Source organism: Myotis yumanensis, unplaced genomic scaffold (genome assembly GCF_028538775.1).
Source record: "Myotis yumanensis isolate MYYU_CA2020_CCGP unplaced genomic scaffold, mMyoYum1.0.hap1 SCAF_1, whole genome shotgun sequence".
NCBI lineage: Eukaryota > Metazoa > Chordata > Mammalia > Chiroptera > Vespertilionidae > Myotis > Myotis yumanensis.
The window spans coordinates 64,339,910-64,358,017 of NW_027223752.1; the positions used below are offsets into that span (position 1 = coordinate 64,339,910).

Consider the following 18,108-nt stretch of genomic DNA (forward strand, 5'->3'; position numbering starts at 1 on the left):
CAATAAGAGTTCACACAGATTATCTGCCTATCTACACTAATAAAAGAGAAACATGGTAATTGGCATACGACCGCTACCCTTCCCATTGGCTAATCAGCATATCCTTATGCAAATTAACTGTCAGCCAAGATGGCGGCTGGCAGCCATGCACTGAAGCGAGCAGGGAGGCTTGCTTGCTTCAGTGACTGAAGACTCCAACGTTCCCCGCCTAACTTGCCGGCCTCTCAGCTGCAAGTCTAAGCAACTATATACTATGTTGCAAATAAGGAGCTAAACAAAACCCCAGAAACCGGCTGGACTGAAAGCCAGCCAGACCTCAACATTGTATCAATGTTTTCAGCAGCCGAGGCCTCAGACCTAAAGCTGGCCCAGAATAAAAAAAAAAAGAAAAGAAAACAAGGAGCTGTTGGGAGCTTCAGTCACCCGCTTCCGGAAAACAGCCCTCAGCCCCTCAGCCAGACTGGCCAGGCACCCCAGTGGGGACCCCCACCCTGATCCAGGACACCCTTCAGGGAAAACCAGCCAGCCTGCACCCATGCACCAGGCCTCTATTCTATATAGTAAAAGGGTAATATGCCTCCCAGCACCGGGATCAGCGGAGCAGCGAGGCTCCTGGCACCAGGATCAGCGTGACAGGGGGCAGCACCCAAACCCCCTGATCACCCTGCGGCTCTGTGTGTGACAGGGGGCGGGGCCACAACCTCCCTATCCGCCCTGCTCTGTTCATGACAAGGGAAGGCACCCCAACCCCCTGATCAGCCCTGCTCTGTGCCTGATAGGGGGGAGCTCCTCAATCCCCTGATTGCCCTGCAGCTCTGTGTGTGACAGGGTGCGGTGCACCAACCCCCGCCCCCCGACAGGCCCTGCTCTGTGTGTGACAGGGTAGAGCCATAACCTCCCCATTGGCCCTTCCCTGAGTGTGACAGGGTGCAGCGCCCCAACCCCCTGATCCGCCCTGCTCTGTGTGTGACAGGGGGCGGTGCCCCAACTCCCCTATTGGCCCTACTCTGTGAGTGACAGGGGGTGGTGCCCCAACCCCCCAATCGGCCCTACCCTGAGCGTGACTGAGGGTGGCATCACAACCTCCCAATCCGCCCTGCTCTGTGAATGATGGGGCGGCGCCCCAACTCCCCAATCGGCTCTGCTCTGAGCCTGACCAGGGGCTGCACCTAGGGATTGGGCCTGCCCTCTGCCACCCGGGAGCAGGCCTAAGCCAGCAGGTCGTTATCTCCCGAGGGGTCCCAGACTGCGAGAGGGCACAGGCCGGGCTGGGGGACCCCCCTCCCCACCCCCCCGAGTGCACAAATGTTTGTGCACCGGGCCTCTAGTTTCTTTATAAGATACTTTATTCTTACCTTATAATCTCTTCATTTTTGCTTTATGGGATTTAATTTTGAAATAGCTAGAGAGGCATTATTGTTTTCAGTTTTGTACCCCACTCCAAATTTTGGGAGAGAAGATGGCTATCTATATGGAGATGCTTTTTATCAGATTTGACTCAAGGTTTCATTACTTAATGTCTAGCATATAAAAATACTGCTACCTTGTTGCTGCAGAAACCATTCTTGTTTTCCTTTTAGAAGTCATCACCTGGATTCACTTCAAGTACTTTAAAGGAGATACTGAGACCCTAGTTCTGTTTCTCTAAGGATTTATTTTTATTCCAGTCAGAGATGAGACCAGGAGACCTGGACAAAAATTTATGGTACAAATTACTATCGTCAATCTTAAATTTGTATATGGCCCAAACTGTGCTAAATAACTGGTGTAACCAGGATTGGTTTGTGGTAAAGGTCCTCATGCTGTTCATAAATGACTAATTCCCTCTTTCCTTTTTCTCTACTCCTCCTCTCTCTTCTCCTGCTCTTCTTCCTCCTCCTCCTTTTTTAAAAAGATATTTTTATTAATTTCAGAGAGGAAGGGAGTGGGAGAGAGAGAAATATCAGTGATGAGAGAGAATCATTGATTGGCTGCCTCCTGCACGCCCTTCACTGGGGATTGAGCCCACAATCCTGGCATGTGCCTTGACTGGGAATTGAACCATAACCTCCTGGTTCATAGGTCGACACTTAGCCACTGAGATACACCGGCTGGGCCTCCTCCCTCTTTCAATGCTATATAATCAGGCCCAGTACCTTGGAGGATAAATAAGCCATATTTTCCAGATGATGATAGTGAGGCACGGAAAACTCGGATCAATCTCATTCTTACCAGGATAAATTCAGCAGGACAGAAAGGAGCAGATGAGACAAGCATGTCTATGTGCTCTTCAAAGTTCTCACACAATTACAATTGAAGATTTGCTACAATTCATACTATTGGTGGGAATTCACATTTTAGCCTTCATCCAAATAAATAAACTTGTGGGTGGTGGGCAAATAAGTGACTTTTGAAAAATCAATATATTCTACATATTGTGGTTCTTATTTGTTAAGTATTGCTAGCCAAATTAAGTAAATGTAAAGTCTCTCTCAGGACTCTAGTGATAAAAATAAAATTATTTTTAAGCCCCAGGTGCTACCACAAGTATTGAAACCTGTTCAGCTTGGATGCTAGCAATTGCAACATGGAACATGGAAACTCCCAGCAAAGTCCGTTTCTAAGATTCTTGGTATAAATTAGAACATGATGAAGAGATAGTAGAATCAGTGTCTCTTGTCTTTGAACTTTATGCCTTATAAAGTCAGACCTAACTGCTGGGTAGAACCTCCCTGAGATCTGAGATTTGGATTAATATTTTTTAATAGAATGAAAAAAAGATGCCAATAATTAGCCTTCAATTTTTGTGATGATATCCACAATATATTTAGAGACCAGCAATAAAACCTACCAGATTTGAGACCTATTATCTAAAGAACATAAAAAATCCCAATAGTCTCTTACATGTTCAAGTAGAAAAATATTATGACTTTGTCATTTAATTTGATCAGTACCTTTGAAATTTTTCAAATGGTGCCAAGAAGTTTAAACAAAATAAGATACTCATCAGAAGAAACTTCCTACCCAGATTATTAAATCTGTACACTTCTGTCTAGTGTTTTTATTGTAAATGAACTGAACAAGAAGAACTAAATACTGTTAGGTGTTATCTAAGACAGCGTTGCTGGTTTACTTTTAACCTTCACCCAGAGCCACAGTTTTGATAGAAGACATGATTATTTAATCATGATCCTATGTTTTTAATTAGACTCTTGCCAAATGTGCACCACAACTTTCTTTTCAGCTATTCTGGCAAGGGCATAGAAGCATAAATCAACACATGACACCATTTGGTTCTCTTGGCTTAAGGACTTCACACAACTCACTTTGATATTGCTTATAAGCTTAAGATGGCAACTATTCTTTCCACAGTTTTAATGTCTTATTGAGCCATTACATGGCTCCCATCCTAGTCATGAGAATGGAGGCTTCTTCTTCTGATATGGAAACTAATCTTCAGACAAAAGTCACATCTAAATACTTGGTGTCTGTCCATGTTGCTTGTAGTCTCAAGATGCCAAATAATCATGTATCTCCTCCCAAGTTGTTTCCATCATCCTTGAGAGTTGATTATTTCTGTAGAACACAACCTGCTTTACATAGAGTCAAAGTTCTTGATGAAATTCTTTGAACAGCACTGATTAACACCAGCCTGAGATGCCCTACTTGTCCTGAGTCCTTCTGCATGTAGAACCCAGCTTTGTCGTTTTTCTCTCTCATGTAAACATAACCTCAGGCCTGGGTTTGATTTATTTCCTGCAGATAAAATAAAGAAATAAATAAACATAAGGGGAGCTCTAGAGACAAACTGGCCTTACTTTTCCCCTTAGAGTAGTCAGGATATTTTCCTATGAGTCACAACTCAGGGGACCAGTAATAGCTCTATACTCTCTGGATCATGGGCACTGATTATCCAGCTAGGGAACCTTCAGCCGCTGAGAGCGGGTTGTGCAGGGATCCCACTGCTGCTCCTGTCCCAGCCCTCCCACATAGTCCGCAGTGCTCCATGAAACAACTACCCAACCCATCATCATTCAGAAATAGTCACAGTTTGAATCAATTCAAGCTTGGAAATGATTCCTGAGTCATTTGGATCTGGATAAGGAACTCATTAAATGAAAATCCAAACTGGTTCAAATATTGGACCAATTAGAGTCTGATACAAACTACATACTGACATGGTTTTAGATTTTAATCTCTTCAGATACTGAGCAGACTCAACTCAATAAAAACATAAGCATTATCCAAGTATTTGGAGAATAATAAGAAGTGTCTCTTACCCATCTTCCCTGTTCCTCTCCCATTCCTATCTCTCATAGGTGTTCAACATGGTTGTGTTGTCTGAAAGAAACTCTGGAGCTGGTTTTTTGGCTCATGTGGGTCAAGATACCAGCCACACGCTACCACTAACAAGGCACAAGGAGCTTCATCATTCATTAGTTTTTACAAGCATCTCTTACTAAAGGCACTGGATTGAAAATTTGTCTTTCCTTGGATACTTGTTTGTGTATTTTCAAAAGCTGACAGAATTACAAGGCCTAAAGAACTATAGGGGTAAAGAAAAGCCAGGGTCACCCTAACCAGTTTGGCTCAGTGGATAGAGCGTCAGCCTGCAGACTGAAGAGTCCCAGGTTCGGTTCCAGTCAAGGGCATGTACCTTGGTTGCGGGCACATCCCCAGTAGTGGGTGTGCAGGAGGCAGCTGATCGATGTTTCTCTCTCATCAATGTTTCTAACTCTCTATCTCTCTCCCTTCCTCTCTGTAAAAAAATCAATAAAATATATATTTTAAAAAAAGAAAAGAAAAGCCAGGGTCTCAGTCACTAGAAACCACAGCACTTCAAGAAACCTTGAACTCCTTTGAGTATAGGCCAGGGAGAGAGATTGCCTCATTTACCTCATATTTAGAAGGTCTCTCTTATTTGAGTCTGATTTTCCTGCTCTGTTCCATTCTCAGCTTAGAAGACTGGTGAGAATTTAAAAAAATAAAAATAAGAAGACAAGTGAGGTAGACCAGGCTATCCCTCCAAGTGAAAAGTGTTTGTAAGGAAAAGCCATTCAGATGGCCGACCTTGGGGAAAATGTGAGGTAGATGAAGGGTGCCTAAGGGCGGTGGTTCTTAAACTTGGTTGGCCTCAGGCTCACTGAACCATAGTATCTTTGGATGGAGCCCTAGCATTTGTATTTTTTTAAATATCATCAAACTTTAAGACCTACTCATACTGTGCAGAGAACACTCACTCATCTACAGGACTGACTCTCATCTTCCAAACAGACAAGGTGGACCCCAATCAATCACACTTAGCAGAGTCAGAATTGGCTCACTCTAGCCACATAGAAAACACAGAGAGAACTGTGCTGTTGATCTTACTTAGCTCCAGACAGCACTGGGAGAGAATCTCATATGCTAAGACTGCCTAGTGATGCTTTGGCCAGAGCTATGGCATATCCAGCTGGGATGGTGCCTCTGCTGGGACAGACTTATCTTTCTTGTTTTGCTTGCTAGCTGCCCCTGACTACTCCAAAGCCATGCAAGTCCCACTGGTTTGTGCAGGTTTCAAGCCTCAGTTACCCACACACAAAAGGTTATGCAAACAACCTTCATTTGGCCACTATGTAAGGACCTAGGGGATCAAATAATTTATTTAAATGAAAATAAAATAGAGTGTTCCTTGGAATCCCCTTGTTTTTTTTTTTTAATATAATTGAAAAAGCAGCTGCATAATCTATGTAAAGTGGTAGGCAAAGCACAGATCCTGTGTTGAGGGGTCTTCAATCTTCATTGCTTCCAGGGGATACATCTCTTCCAATATAGAGCAGGAAGTCCAGTACTGCTCCCTCTTGACTTACCCTTTCAATTAAGCCTTCCAAGGTTCTTAGTGCTAGCAGAGTTGCTGGTTTCCCAGAAATTGGATTGAGTCCAGGGCTGAGCTCACTATGACTGCAGGAAATTCAACTCATGCTGAATGATTTGTGGTGTCTGCCCAGCCTGAGCTAGATGCAAGCCAGAGACCCAAGAAGCCAAAGGTTCCATGTCCTTCCACTGTCCTCTGGAGTCATATCCTTTCTGCCTTGCAGTTTCACTTGATGTTTCCCAGAGATAGCTCACACAATCCAAACTCTTCAGCTAAGCTTCGAGATAAGACTGAGCTGGAGAAGGCTAGGTCAAATCTGGTACTCTTTTTCCTCACCTACACCTTGCTCACTGTTTCTTCACACTTCTTAACCTCTATTTGCATTTATTTTACTTTCAGTTTATGATTTATTTTCTAGGAAAAGCCAGTGGGGGAACTTTTAAACTCTGGAGATTGATTGCCGCTGATCCCTTTAGATCTTAGTCCCCAGAACCTGGCTGAGCATCAGAAATATTTTGTGATTCCTAGACCCCATCCCATGCTGCTAAATGAGAATCTCTGTGGTGGAGTCAGGTAACAAGGTCATCTTCAGTGTCTTTGGTGATTACAAAGCACTCCTAGTATTCTAATCCCACCAGACTAGATTCATCTCTCTGCTGTTCCAGACTGAGAATTGAGTCTTCTGACTTATACCCCTTGATTTGCCACTAAATTTCCTTCATAACCTTGCCTAAGTCACTTAATTCTCATGAGCTTGAAGTTCCTTATCTACAAGGAGGTGTGAGTGGGATGGAGAGCTAGATTATATCAGTGATTATCAAATCTAACTCCACATGTTCACTTTTGGAGCTTTTGGATACAATGAATCAGGTTTGTTTCTTTTTTGCATCCTCCCCCAGCCCTCACCATTCCACAACCCTTCTGAAGCTTGGCACAGTCTGAAGCTAGGATGACAAAAGGAGATATATGCACTCTTTTAGCATACTGATATATGGGAGCCATTCTTGTAGGTGGTTAATCTTGACAAAGTGAACGGTCTTAGAGCCTTTTATAATCACCTTGAAGCTGGACTAGAGAATGAATGCTTCTTCAGAGCTTATTTTCTGTCTCCCCTCCAGTTACAGAACCTGGAGCCCTCCCAGCTCTACCAGAGGTCAATGATTCCATTTCAATGGGAGGTGAAGGGAGGGTTGGCAAAGTATGTGATCTGAAAGGCCTTGGGAGAGGGGAAAAGGAAAGAAAGCTCCAAAGGAGTTATCTTTGCTGATCAGAAAGGGGGTGGCATATGAAGGCCAACAGAGATAAGACCCCAAATACATTGAAGGGGACAGGAGTAGGGCTATCCAGAATAGAGTGAGAAAATCCACTTCAGGCTCCCCACTGCTTTGTGCTGTTGCATGGGTTGGAATGTCCCACTCAAATTCAAAGAGCTACAGTCTTCTGGATGCTATGCAAGTGTGGTAAGATCTTAAGGTCTTTTGATGTTAGAATGTACAGCCCACCCATAAGTACTAGGGAATACAGGTGATGATTCTTGGAGATTTCTTACTTAATAGGTCTGGAGTGGAACCTAAGTACCTGTACATTTTTAAATATCTGCAGGTGATCCTGACACACAACCAATGCTCAGATTTACTTTGAGTTGATTTTTATCTTTTCTTTCAACTTGCCCAATTTCTTATTAATCTCCCTCCCACCACCCAACTCTCTCCTGCCTTTGTGGGAAAAGATCCCCCTTTCCCAAGTCAGACTCCTTCCTGCTCTAGGGCACGTGGTTTGGCAAGCAGAGCACAAGCTGTATTGAAGTCTAATTGCCCTTTGGACAGGTGGCTTGTGTAGGTCACAACTTGCACAACTGTGACCAAAGGAGGAAAAAGACTATTGACTCTATAGGTGGCAGATTGGAGTTTCAGTCACAACTTCCACTTTCTAACTGTCTGAACTTAGGCAAGTGGCCTAATCTCTTTGAATCTCAGTTTGATTCCATGTCAAAGAGGGATAAAGATGCCTACTAAAATTACCAAATCCCATGGTAATACTAAGTCTACCAAATTGATTCTAAGGCTTCATTTGACTTATGAGCAGCATTTGACCCTTGTGATTATTTCCATCTTCCTGAACTATGTCCTCTGCTTAGTTTCTGGGCACAATTCCCTCTTTATTCCTTTCTTGCCTCTGTGGCCATTATTTCCACCCTCTTTTGCTGATTTATTTTTACCTTTCCAACTTCTAATTATTGGAGTGCTTAGGACTCAGTCCTCAGACCTCTTTTCTCACCAGTTTACCCTGATTTCCTAGGTTATCTCATCCAGTCCTATGACTTAAAATACCATTTTATGCTGATGATCATCCAAAGGAACTCCAACAGTAATCTTTCCCCAGAACTCTAAAATCCTAAATCAAATTGCCTACTCAACAACTCCATTTGAATATGTAATAAGCACCCCAAACTTAATATGTCTAAACCAAACTCTTCATTTTCTTCCCCAAACTTATTTTTTCCACAAGCTTCCTGACCTCAGTATATAGCTTCTTTACTTGTCTAGTTTTATAGGCTTAGAGTTTCTTTATCTCTCTCCACACTTCCAATCCATTAGCAAATCTATTGGCTCTACCTTAAACTATATATAGTACCTGGTCTCCACTGCTATGATCCCAGTCTCCTCCTCCATCATCTCTCTCTTCAGCTATTGCAATAGAGGAGTAAGTGATCTTTTCCATCCATGGTTTATATTCTCTATAGCATCCACAGAGAAGAGCCAAAATCCTCCCACAACATCCCTTCTCACCTAGACTGAGGGTTAACATGACATGCTTCACTTCTATTATCTCTCTGACCTCATAAGTCATTCAGCAACTTGTTCACTCCTCCCCAGACATACCAGCCTCCATGTTGGACCTCAAACATGCCACGTGTTCCTGCCTTAGGGCCTTTGCACTGCCTACCCCTTCTTAAGGAACACTTTCTTTCTACATCTCTATAGCTCATCAGCGTACTTCATTCCATTCTATGCTCAAAAGTCACCTTATCATAAAGTACTTCCTTAATTTAAAACAGGACATTATGCCAACTCCCACAACTCTTTGTTTCCTTATCTAATTTCATTTTTTTCTTCATAGAATACATCACGACTCGCCATATATGTAATTTGCTAATTTGTTTGTTGTCTGACTCACCTCACTTGGAATTAAACATGTAAGAGTACCTATATTCCCAACATTTAGAACAGTGTCTGGAACATAATATAGGGCCAATAAATATTTGTTAAATGAATGAATACATGAAAGGATGTCAGTGATAGAACAAATGAAATAATATGTAGGAAGGGTTTAGTACATGCCTGACACTTATTAGTATTCAGTAACTCTCCACTTCTAGCTTTCATCTCTCCCCCCAAATATTTATCGACTTTCCTCTCTAAGCCACTCAGTCCACTAGATGATGATGACAGGAAATGGCTCCGCTACAAGCTCACATTCTAGTTGCTATATGCTAATGGAGAGACACCATTAGAAATAACCTCCAGACAATGCATTAAGAACTGCAAAAGAAACATTGCTCTATGAAAGCATAGAAAATAGATCAGTCAAGGAAGGCTTCAAATGAGCTGTAGCATTTAAGCTGAGCCTTGAAGGATAAATAGGTACTTTTGTGCAACAAGGGGGAAGGATATTACTTTCAGAGAGATCTCAGGTGATGGACACAGAGATTTGAACCTACCCAGCCAAGAGCACACAACTTCTCAGCTCCTTGGTTTAAGAAGAAGAAGAAGAAAACAAAACACAAAAAACCCCCAGCAAAGTGAAATGCAGAGAAAGTGTAGAAATTAAAGCATAATTTTATGTATGCTGTCTCCTCACCTTGGTATAGACCACTGTATTTTTCTGAGTTCTCATACCTTTTATGTTTCTTTTGGCTCTACAACTTATCAGTAGGCCATGATTCCTTTATGATAGCACCGAAGAAGCTAGGGCTGAAATTAAATGAATCATCTGTTAGGCCACACAGAGCATTAATGGAGGATCTAGACTTAAAACCCAAGACTCCTGGCTGGTTGATAATTTCTGCAATATGAAGTGAAAGGCAAATGATTGCCTTCTCCAACTAGTTAAAAATATCTCCAAAATGGCATTCTGGGTCTAAGCATTTCATGTTGCTTTTTTTCTGAACTGGCAATATCCAGCTGTCATTTATTGAGAGCCTATATGTTATTCCACCAGGTTTCACAACAACCCTCTAGTAGTTGTTGTTATCATTATGATTTTGTAAATGAGGACATTATCACTTTAGTAGATTTTAAGTATCTAATTTGTCCAATGATACTTAAAAAAGAGGCAGCACCAGATTTTAGTAATCTTGTTTGTTTGATGCATTGCCCATTATTTTCAACTTTGCTTACATTTCTGAGATGAAATCTAACCAAATGTGCAAGTCAGTCTTCTATTTGTGCTTCCTCTGGGTTATCTGTATGGCAAGATAGGGCATTCTTGGCCTTGTACATGTTCTGCAGAATTGTTTATTCACTGGAAATTTCATCTTTCATTGTAACTTTATATTTATACATTTCTCTAGCCAAATTATATGACATGTACTCATGTACTATTTTTCTGCTTTTGCTGTCATATAAGTGCGGTTATCTGAATCACTCTCATGTATCCAATGATAACATTGCTAAATAGGAAAAAATGACCACCAATGGTAAAGTTAGCCTAGTCAATATGGTTAGTCTTTGTAAAATCATAAACAAAATCAGGAAGAAAAGATTTTCAAGCATTTTGCTGACAGCTCTTGTATATAACCCAATAATCACAAGGAGAATATAAAACATTTTCTTAACCTACACAAATCCTTTCTTAGAAAAGAAAAATAGTAAAATCCTATTAGCCATAGATTTGCCTCCAAACAGGTCCCTCTCACGAAGCCTAAATATGTCTTTATTCTTTAAGGTGTCTTTTTATTCTTAAATTTGGAGGTGAAGATGTTGTGGTGACTTGTTTTTGTCCTGCCTTTAAAGACACTATTGGTCAGTAGATTTGTTGATGGTATCCATAGAAAGCAACCAGATGCATTGTCCTGTCAAGGGGATATATGAATAGATGCAGAATTCTTATCTATTGATCCCTTGCCATGAGAGATGAGAAAATTAGCATACTTCCATTTTGTTTCAACTCGCCTACTTTCTAGTTTCCGACTTTTGTTAGTTATATGACTTTTCCAATTTAAATATTTATAACAGTTATGTTTTCTGCAATCATATTTTCATAATTTTTTGGTCCTAATTTTAAATCTGATTACTGTGTATCATAGTTGGTTTTTATAACTGCAGTTATTTATTCTCAAGTTTTAAATTTTTGACTCATATCTTCATTAATCTGGTTTCATTTTTAAGAAGTTTTTCTTTTTATTAAGAACAAATTATGTGTGCTATATAGTCTGTAGAATTTTCATGCTCGAGAATGCTGGTTGCCTTTATATTTGAAAAGCAACTTCTCTGAATATATAATTCTTTGGTCACTTCCCTTCAATTTTATGGGGAATGTTCCATTATTTTCTGATATCCAGAGTTGCTGTAGACAACTGAGGAAAACCCAACTTCCCCCTTTAATGTTATACTTCTTTTTTCCTGCTTGAATGTCTATATTACTTCTTTATTCTTAAAGTTCAGTAACTTCACCAGGATGTGTCACAGTAATCTTTTATATTCATTTTTCAAAATATTTCTGTTTACAGATTTAAATATTAATTTCAGAAAAGTTCCTTCTGGTAGGTTTTTCAATGTTTTGTTGTTTCTTTTTTTAAAATGTTCCTCAGGGACATGAAATATACTGCATATTTTACATATATATTGTCTTCTCCATAAACTATAAATAACTTTGTTGTTTTTCATTTTCTCTGCATATTTTTCTATAGGTTGTCTTATGTTATAAACTTAATTTTAAAGTATACTTATTATATTTTTATTATTTCATCATGATTTTCCTCTATGTAATATTTTTCTTTTCTCTTCCAACTTTATCAATTTGTTTATTATCCTCTGTTGCTTTATAATCTCTTCTTATTAGCTCTTGTTAAGCACTTTTAAGTTTTCAAATTTCTTTGAAATTATAACTATTTATTTGAGTTAATATTTTTCTTTAGTTAATTCTTTCTCTTTTTTTTTGTCTATCTTCTCTCCACTCCTTCTCCCCCCTCTTTTCGACCCCAACAACAAACACCTCTTGCTCTTTTCTCCTTTCTCTCTGCTCTGTCTTTCATGTTGATCCTTTTCTGATGATTACATATCTGTGGTTAGAGCCAAGTATTTTTTTTAAATTTTTAATTAAAGTATAGTTGGCATATAACTAACTATATAGGGTATGGCAAAAGTAGGTTTACAGTTATTCCTATGAAAAATAATGCAATAATAAATAATAATACAATGAACTCTATGTTTCACATACTCACAACTGTCAACCTACTTTTGTCACACCCTGTAACAGTTTCAGGTGTACAACATAGTGAATTGACATTTCTATACCTCACAATTCTTAAAGAACTGAATGGAAAGAAATGGAAAATGAACTCGGGAAACCCATAGCTTCAGATCAGTTGGTTTTACTGGAACTCCTCTCCACACCTCATTTTCCCTTTTCTCTTGAGGCCCATTTCACCTCAGTTTTAGCCATAAAGAGGTTGAAATGAATCATGGGAAATCATCCCTTTCCTTCTATGTTCTTCCGTACCTCCTAATCTCCACACTCAGGAGGAGAGACTGTAGAAAAAATTAAAAGCTCTGCGTGACTTTGCCTTCAGCTCTGCCTCCCTACTTTATTTTTGGGCCAAGCAGGATCTCTATGGGAAAAGTCACCCACTCCTTGTGGGGCTGCCTCATACCCGTGGGTTTGATTGCTCTAATGGAAGGACCATTGAACAGACCCTTTGGAACTCTGATATTCACTTGCAGGGAAAGCTGTATCTTGCTAGAAGTCTGAGGACAAATCTGTGTAGAAGTTTGAAGACAAAGATGTTGGATGTCACTGTCTTCCCACATTGCAGCTTGAGTTGTAAGCTGGATTTGCCACTCCTTTTCTTCCAAAGGACTGGCAGACTGGATCAGTTTGGATTTTCAGACTTGAATATGTGGAGGCATTAAACAAAATGAATGAAGTACGCTTGTCACATTAAGGACAATAACTGACAATTATTGTCAACAATAAAATCCAAGCTTTCAAGAGAAAATTAGAACTTTTGAAATCTTGTATCTACCACTGTGAACTTGACAGCTTCTCAATACTTAAATATTTTTTCTGATGAGATTGGTCATGATTTTAAAAAACGTGATTTTTTTATATTGCATAATAAATGATGTCAACAGTTGTAAGATTGGCATGACTGGATAAACCAATATTTTCCAAACTCATGAATGGGGGAACAACTCCATTAAAAGTGCCAGGTAAATCAATGGATTTTAATGTAACAAAGTGTTAATTGATTCACTGTTATAGTTACACAGTTCCTTTAAGAAACTACTACCTAATGAGTTTTGGTGTAATATCAAAGAAATTCATGCATGGAGGGGGGGGTTCCTCTGCCTAGCCTGTACCCTCTCCAATCTGGGACCCCTTGGGGGATGTCCAACTGCCGCAATCCAGGACTGCTGGCTCCTAACCGCTCGCCTGCCTGCCTGATCGTCCCTAACTGCCTCTGCCTGCAGGCCTGATTGCCCCTACCTTGCCCCCCTGCTGGCCTGATTGCCCCTACCTTACCCCTCTGCCAGCCTGATCACCCCTAACTGCTTCTTCTCAGCCCTCAGGCTGGCCTCCCTCTGTGGGAGCCACCTGGGAGATCAGGGGAAGGCATCACCCCCATTACCCCGCTGCTGCTGCCACTGCTGGCCTGAGCCTCAACCCTTTGCAGCCGCCCATGGCTGCCTGACCCTCAGCCCTCACAGCTGCTGCTGCTTTGTCTGGAAGGACGTCCAGAAGACTTCCACTCTAATTAGCATATTACCCTTTTATTAGTATAGATTTGGGGACCATGACAACCAGACAGAACTTAAAGAAAACACATGGCCCTGGCCGGTTTGGCTTAATGGAGAGAGCATCAGCCTGTGGACTGAAGGGTCCCAGGTTTGATTCTGGTCAGGGGCACATGCCTGGGTTGTGAGCTTGATCCCCAGGAGGGGGCCTGAGGGAGGCAGCTGATCAGTGATTCCAATCATTGATGTTTCTGTCTCTCTCTCCCTCTCCCTTTCTCTCTGAAATCAATAAAAAAATATTTTTTAAAAAAAGAAAAAACATTATCTTCACTTTGGGCTTTGTCATTTTAAAATATCCTTTTTGCAGTATTTTAACTTCCCTCAACCTTCCTTTACCCACCCTTAAAATGCAATCTATTTTGAGGAAGATGATCAGGAAAGTGATTCTAGTGGGTAGAAGTTTTTTTTTTTGGAGGGGATGGGGTTGTGAAAATATTTAAAAATTGAGCATGGTGATGGTTGCACCACTCTGAATTTACTTTAAAAAACCAGTTCATTGTACAGTTTAGTTGACATGTACAGTATATGAATTATATCTCAACAAAGCTGTTCTTTTATTTATTTTTAAATAAAGGCCAGTCTTATAACCAATTACAGATGTTTTCAGAGGCCCCCCAGGATTTGCTACCGTGTCCCAAACCACAGCTGCAACTCCCAGTTGCCTCCAGTCCTGGTGGATCTGGATGGTGTGGTTTGCAAAGGAGAAGGTAGCAAGAGTCTTGTGGAATTTCTGCGGCCCCATTCCCACAGTCTCCTCATAGGCACCAGGGCCATTTCCACTGTGCCAGCTCTCTGCTTCCTTTAACCTGTTGGGCAAAAGAACCCTGCATGCTCTGGCCAGAAAGCGCGTTCTCTCTTAGGTGGCCTGAATACTTTTTTTCAGGTCATTTTATGGATTCAAAAGAATAAACAGAATGTGGGAAGCTTTTGTCGAATTCCTTTTACATGGTGCTTCCAGTCTCATGGGAAGTGAGATGTGGCTCTGAATTCATCCCAAAGGGTGTCTTTGGGCAAAAGCACCAGAACGGCACAACTCCTGCAGGATACCCTACCAGGGGTCCTCAAACTTTTTAAACAGGGGGCCAGTTCACTGTCCCTCAGACCGTTGGAGGGCCGGACTATAGTTTAAAAAAAAACAACTATGAACAAATTCCTATGCACACAGCGGCGGCAAAAACACCCAGCCGGCCGGATAAATGTTTTCAGCGGGCCGTAGTTTGAGGACCCCTGCTACACACTTCGCTGTCAGGACTCAGGGGGGCTTGAGGTGAGCGAGGCAGCGGTGCCAGCACAGGACCCGGGAGAAGGTAGCGCTTTCGACACTGCCCAGGCCACGTGGGCTGCAGCTGCACCTGCCGAGGTGGGCAGGGTGTTTCTGCTGTTTTGTTTTGGTCTGGCCTCCACCCCGTCAGCCACGGACCTGTGCCTGCACTGAGACTGTGAACAGTTCGATGGTCCTACTTTTTGGTGGATGGTAGACTCACTCCCAGCCTCCCGGAGACTGGCAGTTAGACATTGGCAGCTTCCAAGTCGCTTGTGGGAAGAGCGCGGTCCTACATCCAGAACAGACTCAGGCATCCTTGGCTAGGAGGCCTCCCTGGGCTAGGGACACCGGCGGTTTGAAGGCCAGCCATGCCCCGAGATCGTAGCAGGGGTCTCCTCTGGGGCGCTGGCTGGCCTGGGCTAGGGGCCGCTGGTGGTTTGAAGGCTGGCTATGCCCCGATCCAGGCGGGGGTCCCCTCATGGTGACCATTTGTCCTGCTCCCTCAGCTCCCTAGCCTGCTGTTCGGTCGTCCAACCAGTCGTTTCGGGTCGTTACAGCCCCTGGCTTTTTATATATTAGGATAATATCTAGAATTATCTGTAAATGCTTGTAAAATAAATTTTATGCAACCTATTTGAGGCCAGATTTTTTTCAAATACTTTATCTTAAACAATATATAGCAACAGATGGAACACGGAGAATCCAGCTGTCTTCTATTAAGCCGGACATCAAAGAGATTTGCAAAACTGTGAGACAGTGCCATACTTCTCATTACATTTTCTTGTTTTGGAAAATTTAACTATCTTTATTAAAATATATAGGGTGTCCAAAAAAGTGTATACATGCACTTTGAATAATTATGAAGGCAGTGTTTGTTAAAACACATTTAATTATCAGTATTGAGCTATCAGCTGTTAAAGTGTGTATATATTTTGGGGGACACCCTTTATTATTTATGTTAGCATGAATTGGGGTCATTATGGTTATTTTTAATTAAAGTAATAAATAATTATTAAAATTTTTTCATTCTGAGTACATTAAATATAGTAGATATAGTACACATAAACAAAAAATCTTTGGGGTTCTTAAGAATATAAAAGAATCCTTAGGCCAATAAGTTGGACAATCTCTGTGCTAGGTGCACAATGTAGTAGAGCAGTAAGTCCTGCAGGAATGAAAAATTAGAAGAATCATTATGGGTTGGATTTGGCTTTGTTCCAGTGTTAGACACAGCAACAGATTGATAAGATTCAGATGGGGTAAGCTGATGCAACACTGTGTGGGAAAAGGTGTGGTGGTAGGAATAGTCAGGTTAGGTTTGGAGGACTGTGAGTGTCAAGCAGTGAAGTCCCCTCAGGCTTCAAATCTCTCCTGACTTGCCTCTCTGACCCCTCTTCTACTATCACATTCTCTCTCTTTCTCTCTCTTTCTCTCTCTCTCTCTCTCTCTCTCTCTCTACAGCTTTTTAAGGACTGATGATTATATTGGGTCCATGTAGAATCCACACTCAACTCCCCATCTTCAGGTCCTTTATCTTAATCACATATACAAAGGCTCTTTTGTCATGTAAGGTAATGTACTCACAAGTTCTGGGGATTAACACATGGACATCTTATAGGACCATTATTCTGTCTGCCTGTTTTAGTCTGTTCAGGCTACTATGACAAAATAGCATGGATTGGGTGGCTTATAAACAACAGAAATTCATTTCTCACAGTTCTGGAGGCTGGGAGGTCCAAGATCAGGGTGTCAGTATGGTCACGTTCTATTTAGGAACCACTTCTAGTTCATGGCTCTCACTGTGTTCTCACTTGGTGGAAGAAGGCAAGGAAGCTTCCTCAGGCCTCTTTTATGAGGACTTTAATCTCATTCATGAAGGATCTTCCCTTAGGTCCTAATTACCTCACAAAGGCTCCATCTCCTAATACTATCACCTTGGAGGTTAGGATTCAACACATAAATTTTGGAGGTGGGGAATGCAAACATTCAGACAATAGCAGTACCATGGGGGTATTTTTGAGCAAGAAAGTGGCACAACGACAATGATATTGAAGGGAGGAAAATCCCCAATGATTACTCTGTATGGAACTGATCTGGCCGTGAAGCTCTTCCTAGGGACAATGTGGGCTTCAATGTCAAGAATGTGTCTGTCAAAGATGTTTATCGTGGCAATGTGGCTGGTGACAGCAAAAATGACCCACCAATGGAAGCAGCTGGCTTCACCGCTCAGGTGATTATCCTGAACCACCCAGGCCAGATCAGTGCTGGATATGCAGCTGTACTGGATTGTCACACTGCTCACATTGCTTGCAAATTTGCTGAGCTGAAGGAGAAGATTGATTACCGTTCTGGGAAAAAGCTGGAAGATGGCCCCAAGTTTTTGAAATCTGGTGATGCTGCCATCGTCGATATGGTTCCTGGCAAGCCCACGTGTGTTGAGAGCTTCTCTGGCTACCCTCCTCTGGGCTGTTTCACTGTTTGTGACATGAGACAGACAGTTGCTGTGGGTGTCATCAGAGCAGTGGACAAGAAGACAGCTGGAGCTGACAAAGTCACCAAGTCTGACCAGGAAGCTCAGAAGGCTAAATGCATATTATCCCCAACCCCTGCCGCCCTAGTCTCAATCAGTGGTGGAAGAACTGTCTCAGAACTGTTTGTCTCAATTGGCCATTTAAGTTTAATGGTAAAAGACTGGTTAATGATTACAGTACATCGTAAAACCTTCAGAAGGAAAGGAGAATGTTTTGTGGACCATTCGGTTCTTTTGTGTGTGTGACAGTTTTTAAGTTATTAGTTTTTAAAATCAGTACTTTTTAATGGAAACAACATGACCAAAAATCTGTCACAGAATTTTGAGACCCATTAAAATAAAAAAGTTTAATGAGGAAAAAAAAAGTTTGGGGCAGAGCTCTGCCTCTGTATTTTCAGTGCAATACAGATGATACATCCAGAAGAACATCTGCTGATATTCTGGCAGGCAAATCACTTTCCCA

General features: G+C 41.6%; 1 pseudogene; it reads left to right on the forward strand.

The window, feature by feature from the left end:
* Positions 1-17,207: 17,207 nt before the first annotated feature.
* Positions 17,208-17,891, forward strand: LOC139003206 (elongation factor 1-alpha 1 pseudogene; annotated as a pseudogene).
* Positions 17,892-18,108: the final 217 nt, after the last annotated feature.